The sequence below is a fragment of the Pezoporus flaviventris genome, unplaced genomic scaffold (genome assembly GCF_033815535.1).
Source record: "Pezoporus flaviventris isolate CSIRO_AGI_PZ_B2104156 unplaced genomic scaffold, CSIRO_AGI_Pfla_v1 ptg000010l, whole genome shotgun sequence".
NCBI classification, from domain to species: Eukaryota; Metazoa; Chordata; class Aves; order Psittaciformes; family Psittacidae; genus Pezoporus; species Pezoporus flaviventris.
This window is the reverse complement of record NW_026892558.1, coordinates 3,146,640-3,154,432: the sequence shown is the minus strand read 5'-3', so window position 1 is coordinate 3,154,432 and position 7,793 is coordinate 3,146,640. Positions and strand designations below refer to the sequence as shown.

General features: G+C 49.5%; 1 long non-coding RNA gene across 1 annotated transcript; it reads left to right on the top strand.

The window, feature by feature from the left end:
* The first annotated feature begins 3,433 nt into the window (after positions 1-3,433).
* Positions 3,434-7,247, top strand: LOC133267878 (uncharacterized). Its single transcript, XR_009742903.1, has 3 exons — positions 3,434-4,287; positions 5,004-5,079; positions 7,118-7,247. It is a non-coding gene; the product is annotated as an uncharacterized LOC133267878 (long non-coding RNA).
* Positions 7,248-7,793: the final 546 nt, after the last annotated feature.

Genomic DNA, 7,793 nt, shown 5'->3' with positions numbered 1-7,793 from the left:
GTAGCAGTGTTAAACCATAGAGCAAGAAAGAGCAGCATGTTTGCTTTACCACCATGGTCTTCTCGTACTGCAGACTCCTGATTTTCTGAATCGCCTCCATTATCAGGTCTATCTGTGATGACAAGAGAGTCAACACATCACTGAGCATCGAAGCTTCACGATGGACTATGTGGCTTAGGAAAGGAAGAGGCACAGACCAAATTCAGATGGCCTTAAGGACCTATGTCCACATCAAGCATCTTCACAAAACCCACCTTTTATACTTCTAGCTAAGCCTCCACCTGTCTATGCAATGGAACTCTACAAATGAAATCCACCATTATATAGTACTGTATCATCTCCATTGAATCTAGGAAAATTGGGAAGCCAGCTCCCTTCTGCTACGTCCAAACTTGCAGCAGTTTTCTCTCATTTTCCAGACAAAGGAATCTCAAGCCAGAAGAGGTTAAAAGACTTGCCAATTTTAGCAAACCCTATGGACATCACGCAACACTATAATGTATGAGATATATGTCTCTATGCTTTAAGAACATTCCTGGTTGAGGCTGGTGTCTCTGGAGGTGAGCCCTGCGATAGCCAGCCCCAAAAGGCACCCAAAGGAGAAGATGTGGCAGTCAGAAGAAGGAAGTCAGAGGTTCAGCAGCAGGGCTTCAACATATAGGAAGGAGCTCAGGACTTCCCAGCAGCGACAGGCACTGGGAGCATGCAGGGGGCTGGGGCATGGTGGGAGAAACGAGCCAGGAGCCAAAATCCATCACCAAGGATGGTAATTGGTAGTGGATCAACATCCTGACCTTCTTCCGATGCAGTTTTTGCTCTTCCCTGAATTCCTCCATTTTCTTTGCTTCTTCCCAAAGGGTTTGTGCCAGCTAGATCTGACCTTCTCCCACACTACCTCTGCAAAGAAAAGAAAGTTTCATATATAGAGAGAGAGATACACACAAATATATATATATATATACACACATACATGAAAAGACTGTTGCTCAAATCACCTGCTGTAGCTGACATCAAACCGAGCCCATTGTACAACTCCATTTCCAGAAACAGATAAAAGCAGCAGGAAGTCTGAAACGGCGTCCATGCAGCATTAGCTATGTCAGCGTCAGTCATGCTGGGGGTCACCTTTCAGCATAAGAAAACTGGAATCAAGAAGTTCTTCAAGCAAGCACAGTCACATCTGCCCCTCACCCCTATGAATACAGCCAGCTTTCAACACACAGCAACCTGAAGCAAAGAGTTGCCGCAGGTTAGCACACAGTCAAGCTGGGGCACAGAAAAAGTGATGCTAAAAACCCTCAGCTTCATCCTGTTGAAAGTGAGTGGCCATACCGCAGAACAGCACCCCAGTAAGCTCATTGAGAGACATATGTTAAGTGTAGCTCAGGATTCAAGACCCGGAGCTGTTTCAAACCCACAGCCATGAATAGCTAGCTGCTTCGACAGCAGAGCCATGCTGGGGACGTTCACCAAGGCTCAGGGCAGCAGACAAATGTGGCTGCGGCTGTGTGTGGACTCAGCACAGGAGAGCAGAGTGCTAGCCCTCGGGGTAGGGATACTGCCCACCATGTGTGCATGGAAATGAAGACACAATGTAAGGTGGCCAAGGCATCATCTTGTAGATGCTCTGACTAGAAGTGTGGAATCATTTAGGCTGGAAAAGACCTTTAAGATTATTGAGTCCAACCGTTTACCCTACGCTGCTAAATCCACCACTACACCGTGTCTCGAAGTGCAACATCTGCATACCTTCTAAACACTTCCAGGGATGGTGACTCCACCACTGCCCTGGGCAGCCTGTTCCAGTGCTTGACAACCCTCTCGGGGAAGAAACTGTTCCCAATACCCAGCCTAAAGCTCACCTGGTGCAGCTTGAGGTCGTTTCCTCTTGTCCTATCACGTGGTACTTGGGCAAGGAGACAGACCCCCACCTCACAACCTCTTTTCAGGTGATAGAATCATTGCAGTACAGCCCCTCAATGGTGGCCAGGGCTTAGAAAAGTCTGGGAAATTCAAGTGTTAAACGTGCATCCCAGGACAGAGGAACCTCTGCCAGATCCCACAGTTATAGTGTTGACAATACAGGAACGTGTATTTGCACACCTACCCCACCACCACCCAAATCATGTACATGGACTTGGGAAATAGAGATCATACACTACCTCAGAAGAATGTGTCACAGCGAGGATTATTAAGCTTAAGAGATTCAGGTAGAAGTAGAGCTACGTACCCAGGGATTCAGGATTCTGTCTTCAAACAGTAGTTTGCAAGATACATTTGTCACCGAACATGTAAAAAAACTTCCTTTGCAGCAGTACCATCCTCACTGCTGCAGCCAGGATCAGTCGCGTTGGCCTAAGGTGGAATGAGCACGGTGGTAACGAAGTCCGTGTTTAAGGAAACATAAAACCTGCCCTGTGTGGCGACAGTCTGCTTGACTTCATGTGTGGCTCCAGCCATGCCCTGCCACCAAATAAATCATGGAAGCACAGCCACAAAATAAAACTTGTTCTGGAATCACAGCCATAGCTGACACTTAGCTCTGACCCTTGTTTTCTCGAACAGTGGTCAATTAATTCACCGACTTATTCTCAAAGGGCTTTGACAACCAGGACTTCACTGCCGTTGCTCTCCGGGGTGCAGTGTACAACATGAAAGAGGTTAGGCAATTCAGAGAAACATTTCCAACTTGATCTGGCTGTGAGGCAAGGTATTTCAGTTCAGATCATTCCACAACTACTGAAACCTGGGCAGGGACACCTTCCATTAGACCAGGTTGTGCTAAGCCCCGTCCAGCCTGGCCTAGATCACTGCCAGGGATGGGACATGTGTTTTCAGATAGGCACACCCCGCCCCCGATCTAGCCGCTTCCAGCAGCAGACAAACAAACACGGACACAAGCACGGCCTGGAGCTGACACCCTCTCCGCCGCTTTAAACCCACTCAGGAATAGGCGCGAACACGAGACAAAGGGCTGACGAACACCCCCCCCTCCGGCGTGTACCAGCCCCGCAGGCTCCTCCCCGCCCCTCTAAGCTCGCCGGACCCACCACAACCGGCAGGCGGCGGAAGCAGCCCGGACGAGGACCGGAGGAGCCTCACCCGGAGCCGATCCCCGCCTTCCCCCCGCACCTCGGGCCTGCTCTTGGTGTGGGCCTTGCGGGGCGCCCTCACGGCCTCCACCAGGGCCATACTCTGCGGCACCACCAAGCCGCAGCCACGGGTACTGCGGGCGGAAGCGAGGGGGAGATTGACACCGCCCCCACCCGCTCCCTTCCAGTCAGCAGGGCGGTGGCTACGTGAAGCACGGAAGGACTCAGCGCAGAACGCAGAGCTGGGAGCCGGAGCATGGCCGCCAGGCCTGGGTGAGGCAGGTCTCCTGTCAGGATGGGAGCGGGCTTGGGGTAGGCTCACATATAGGCTCAGATATGGGAAGGCTAGGTTCCTTAGTAAGGGCGTGGGGAGAGGTGGGACTACCCCATAGGATCCTGTGGGGAGGCCAGGCCCCTCCATAAGTGTTAGAGATGAGGATCGGCCCTCCTACAAGGGCCTGTGGGGGAACAGAATCCTTTATAAAGTGCTGTGTGGAGGCCAAGCTCCTCTACAGGAGCCTGGGAGGGAGGTAAGTTCCCCTACTGAGGACCGGCTGGGAGGCCAGGATCATCTCTAGGAGCCGGGAAAGAATCCAAACTTCTCTATAAGGGAGTGGCCAGGCTCCCCCTAAAAGGACTGGCAGGGAGGCAAGGCTCATCTAGAGGAGCCTAGGAGGAGGCCAGCTTCGCCTATAGGGACCTGTGGAGGGGCCAGGCTCTCCTGTAACGCCCCCGGTGCGGAGGGGGGTGGGGAGGGAGTCTCCTCCATAAGAGTCTGGGACAAGGCCAGGTGTCTCTATAAGGGTCTGTGGGGAGGTCCAGCTGCCGCTATAGGGAATGCGAGGTAAGAAACCAAGGCCCTACTACTGAGGCTGGGGAGTGTGAGTTCTCTTCTTTCTACTTGTGCCGTAGCAGGACCCGGAAGTGCCACCGGAGCGGGGCAGCCTGTCTGCAGTGCCTGAGGCATCTCCAGCCGCAGCGGGGCTCCAGTCTCAGCCTGGGGGACCAGGCGTCACTGACCCTTTTGATCCCTACTCAGGTGCTCAGCTGCCCCAGGGAGCCACCGCTGGAGCCGAGGCCATGCCCCACTGGAGCAGAAGTGATTGCAGCCAGTCCCCAGATGGAGGAGTCCCTGCAGAGCTCAGTCCCTCCTTGCAGAAGACATTGTAGTCAAAGACCTAATGATCTTGAACAGGTAATGTCCACTCTCTTAGGCCTTGTACTTGGCCTTGAGAAGACCCTTTGTTATCAACATCATGTGTCATTTATAATACCTGTGGGAAAGGTAAATTGCGTGTGGGTCAAGGCAGAGATGATCCTGACCAGGAGCCCATTGCACATTACGGAGGTGGTGATCCCCTGAGCAGGCACAGGGCTGGTCTGCACTGCCCAAGGCCTGCTAACGGGGTTTATGGGCAGCTCCTGCCTGATACTGACACACCAGCTGCCTGGCCCTGCCTGTATCTGGAAACGCAGCAAGAAGTACTCCTGTGAACTTCCTTCATAACTAATGCTGTTTTCTTGTGATGCTTTATGTATTAGCTCATAGGACCAAAAAGGAAGAGCTCTAACTCTGCCTGAAGGCAGGATGCCTAGCATCTGAAGGGACATAAGACTTCCATGCTACCTGTATCCCTCTGCTTATTTTGTCTTACTAAAGCAGCTGTGGCCTCTCTGTCCCTAGGGGGGAAGGCAGGAGCTGTGCAGCTGGTTATCAGGCTCTCTTGTTAGGCCCTTCACTTCTGTGGGTGTCTGGGAGGAGGACAGACCCCTCTAGAGAGGCCTGTGAGGAAACTCAGCCTGACTCTAGGGGAGCAGGGGGAGGCTAAAGTCTTGGTGTGTTCTGTCCCAGAGCTGTCGTGGTATTGAGCAAGTAGGAAATAAAGGCTGAGCAAGGATATGCTCTTGTAGGCTTCCTCCCAGGAGAAGGAACCTGAACATCCTAGGGTGCTTTGAAGGTGTACCAGCCCTAGCCTAGATAAAAAAAGTAAGTATGACATCTTTCAGAAGAAAGATAGCCACCACGCAAGTCTCAAAACTTAATCATAGAAGATGTATGTAAGAACTAAGACTACAGCAGGGTCCTTCAGCAGAATATTTCTACACTTGGTCTTTCAGAAATAAAAATGGACAGCCGATTCCTTCGCATGTGCACTTTGCACAGTCCGTTGTAGTGCATCAGGAGAGATGTTTAAGCTCACTGCCATCTTCTCCGCAGAAGGAAATACAGTAAAAGCTCCGGGAACTGTTTGGCTTAGACATGCACTGAAGTCACGCAGATTCAACTTGAAGAATATCATACATCAGCAACTCCCGTTGCTCCAAAGTTAAGGCACCTGGCACCGGGTTTAAACAGCTGAACTGTGTGCTGGTCCCCTTATCCTCCATCCCTGTGCCATAAGGCACTGAGGAGCTTCTTAAGCAATGCTGCACATGAGGATATGAGAGAGACCAGCAGCCCTGCAGCACATGAGTTTCTGAATCAAAGCCGTGATCACGTATATGGTAACAAAAAAAGCAAGAACTTTGGGAGATACGGTCAGAAAATGAGTTTCAGGGCTCCAGCCCAACATTAACAACTAAGTTTTTTTCCAGTGGTACATAGTCACAACAAGTCCAAGGGACTTCTTTACCAGAAGTTAATCAAATGAGGGTCTGCAGAGCCTACCAGGCACAAGCTATACCGTGAACCTAGAAGTCTGCAAGCCCCTCCTTGGAGAGGTGGTTGAAGAGCTGACCAACTTCTCCAGATCCTCAGCAACACTGCAGGGTGCAGGTTTGTGGCAGCACAGCCTCTCACTGGGTAGCTGCGCTGTGGACTGCTACACCAAGCAAGATCAGAGTAGGGTGGTGGTCCCATGAGCATTTGTTTTGACAAAGTTAGTTCCACAAAGTTGTTTCAAGAAGTTGCACACGTCTTCCTATATATGGAATTATGTAGCACCATATAGCTATTCATACACCTGCTACTACAACTATAGAAGTAAAAGCTGATATCACCATTCCTCTCCATTTTCCAAATCAGGATTCTAACCATCCTGTTAATGAAGTAACCTGTTCTTGTATTTTCAGCCGGCTCTTCTGCCAACATAGTGAGGCCTTGTAAGGCCCTGGTTATGCCTCCATCTGGTGTTGTATTATTTGGAATAGATGTGCAACACGTATTCCCTAGCATTATGCATATTCCTCCCTTTTCAGCTAATATATCTAAAACGATTCTATTTTCCCTGGATATTTGACCCGTTCTACCCAGACATTTCTATTTCTATATCCTGTTTCTATTTCAAACATCTACTTCAAATCTTTAATTGCAATTACATTTACTATCTTAGGACTATTTGGTGGAGTGCGTGTGCCCACCGATGGAGGAATGGTGGATGTCCACAGGCTGGTCGCATTCGTTCCTCTTTGGCTCCCAAACCCCTATTCTAAATCTAGCAATTGAATCCCCTCCTGTCACATCTGCCCCCCAGCCATGAACTTGCCTTATTGCCCCTCCAGCACTTGCAATAGCAAGGGCACGGGACCACACTCTAACGCCCCACATTCAGATTCTATGTGACCTTTACATATCATAATTTTACTTTGTAGAGATTTTCTCTATGCGCTGGGTGAGATCCACCCATTAAAGCCAGTTGTAAACCAAACATCACCCAGGACAAGGTGATTCCCAGTATGGTTGGAGATAATACTCTGGGTATAAATAAGTTACCTCAACTTACTGCTTAACCAGCCTGCACCGGTTTAGTTTCCTAGGTTATACATAGATAGTATTCTTTTTAACCACAGTGTGTCTTTCATCTAGAGATGACACTGTCTTTAAGCACAAAGCGTGTCTATTTGAATAAGTAGATCTCAAACCCTTTCCTTCATTGCCTTAGGAACTTAATCCCAGACCTAGTATTGAAAACTCTTATTATTTTTGCAAAGTTTTACTATTGATCTTAAAGCTCTAAGATTGAAAAGTCTTAATATTGTAAAGCCCCATCCCCAAATATGCGAAAACAACACTGTTTCTCTCACAGCTGGGAGTAACTGGAAACACCACCACACTGGCCAGACCAACAGTGTCTTCTGCCTGGAGAACCTACAAACAGGATCAACAGCATCTAGTGATGTAGCCGTCAACTGTGGCATAATCAGGCTCACCTGAAACAGAGAGCACAAAAAAAAAATGAGGTCTGCTTATGAGAAGTGCTCGTTACAAGACTACACAGGACAGAAACACTGGCCACCTGTGTCAAAGGGATGGAAGGCAATGGTGGATGAGGCTGAAAGAGATGTCTTGATTCTATGATTCTATGATTTGCCAAACAACCAAGGCATTTTACCAAGTTCCATCACCAAAGTGCCTCTGGGAATTATATAGCTCATGGTGCTGAATGAGGGAAAGGCCCAAACTGCAGAGTGGTGGGATCCCAAGCTTGGACATCCTTAAGCTCCACAAATGCCTACATACAGGCTTTGATCAGAACTTCTCCTTAGTGAAACCTTGTCTCCAAAGTCAGAGTCCAGCTTCCCAGGATCTTTCGGGGGGGGTGGGGGGGCGGACTTCACCTAAACCATTCCCTTTAGACAGCTAAAGCTCACGATCTGATGGGGAAGAGCAAAAGCAGAGTTCTTCTGTGGAGCCAGAAACCCCATAAAGCAAGTAATTCTGGTGCACTGGTCGGGGTGGGTAGAGGTGCCTTCCTGCACATT